This window comes from Schistocerca cancellata, chromosome 2, assembly GCF_023864275.1.
Source record: "Schistocerca cancellata isolate TAMUIC-IGC-003103 chromosome 2, iqSchCanc2.1, whole genome shotgun sequence".
Lineage (NCBI taxonomy): Eukaryota > Metazoa > Arthropoda > Insecta > Orthoptera > Acrididae > Schistocerca > Schistocerca cancellata.
The window spans coordinates 200,050,743-200,052,540 of NC_064627.1; the positions used below are offsets into that span (position 1 = coordinate 200,050,743).

The window sequence follows — 1,798 nt, forward strand, 5'->3', positions numbered from 1 at the left end:
TGTGGAGGGGCACGTGGTGGTTCAAATGGCTCTGAGCACTATGGGACTTTAACATCTGAGGTCATCAGTCCCCTACACTTAGAACTACTTAAACCTAACTAACCTAAGGACAGCACACACATCCATGCCCGAGGCAGGATTCGAACCTGCGACCGTAGCAGCAGCGCGGTTCCGGACTGAAGCGCCTAGAACCGCACGGCCACAACGGCCGGCTGGGCACGTTGTCAGCACACCGTTCTCCCGGCCGTACGTCAGTTTACGAGACCGGAGCCGCTACTTCTCAATCAAGTAACTCCTCAGTTTGCCTCACAAGTGTTGAGTGCACCCCGCTTGCCAACAGCGCTCGGCAGACCGGATGGTCACCCATCCAAGTGCTAGCCCAGCCCGAAAGCGCTTAACGTCGGTGATCTGACGGGAACCGGTGTTACCACTGCCGCAAGGCCGTTGGCACAAAAGAAAAGGAAGCAGAATATTCGCACTGTCCACCCATGGTACACTACAAGTGGGCAACCATATATACACAGTACAGTAAATGAGTAAAATCATAGTAGTACCATAGTAGTACCTACTACTGATACGTGTAACAGGACAACCATGGTTACCTAGTCCACAACAACAATAGTAACATGAAATTCACAAAACTTATAGCTATGTACAACAGTTAAAGATTCACCTAGTTTCATGGGATAAGGTAAAAATATATATTATTGTGAGTTTCTGTGTACTCTGGACAATCTTTCGTTTTATAATAGGCACATCTTCCCTAAAATAAATCGAGAGAAGTTGTTCACATCACTAATATGTAATTTAGCATTTGTATTTCCTGTTAAATGATCAGTTCCGTTTTTGCCTCTGCTCCTTGATCGCCTTTCATATGTAGCTTCAGTCTAGTCTTCAGTACTGTTGTTTCTTATTAATTTTATTTTATTTTGACTGTTAATTTAAATTGTAATTAGGGCTGTAAAATTATTTTACCATAAGTACACAATCTCTGCTGTTGAGCATAATCCTTTGTTAATTTTGTTCTTCTTCCTTGCACCTCGCCTACACACACACACACACACACACACACACACACAGGTTTTTTGAGGTGTAGTGCAGCGTCAAGGTTTTTCTAGCTTGTTACCAACATATTTATTTACTGGATGAAATTTACACTCTGCACCGGTATGTGCACCGATATGAAACTTCCTGGCAGATTAAACTTGTGTAGGGGAGCGAAACTCGATCTCGGGACCTCTGCCTTTCGCCAGCAAGTGCTCTACCGACTGAGCTAGCCAGGCACGACTCACGAGCGCACCACACAACTTTAATTCTTCTTGTTTCCACAACATGCTTTCTTCCAGGAGTGCTAGTTCTGCAAGGTTCGCAGGAGAGCTTCTTTCATGTTCGGAAGGCAGGAGACAAGGTACTGGCAGAATTAAAACTTTGAGGAGGGGTCGTGAGTCGTGCGTGAGTAGCTCAGTCGGTAGAGCACTTGCTGGCGAAAGGCAAAGGTCCCGAGATTGAGTCTCGCTCCCTTACACAGGTTTAATCTGCCAGGAAGTTTGATATTTACTTTTAACAATTTCAATTACGTTATCTTTTCTTTGAGTTTCCATATCACTCTCGATGTGTAACATCGTTTTCAGCGTTGTTCACTAATATAGCATTTTCTTTCACAAAGATATTTAAAGTCTGGTGATGGCCTTGAAGACCGAAAATTGATTAACGAAATGAATTAATACCTTAGAACCTTCACAATACTGTTTTTTTTTTCATTTCTAAAAGCACAACAAAATACTGTATTTTAGTCATT

At 43.2% G+C, this 1,798-nt stretch overlaps 1 pseudogene; it reads right to left on the reverse strand.

The window, feature by feature from the left end:
- Positions 1 to 331: 331 nt before the first annotated feature.
- On the reverse strand, positions 332 to 449 carry LOC126163822 (5S ribosomal RNA; annotated as a pseudogene).
- Between the last annotated feature and the right edge of the window lie 1,349 nt (positions 450 to 1,798).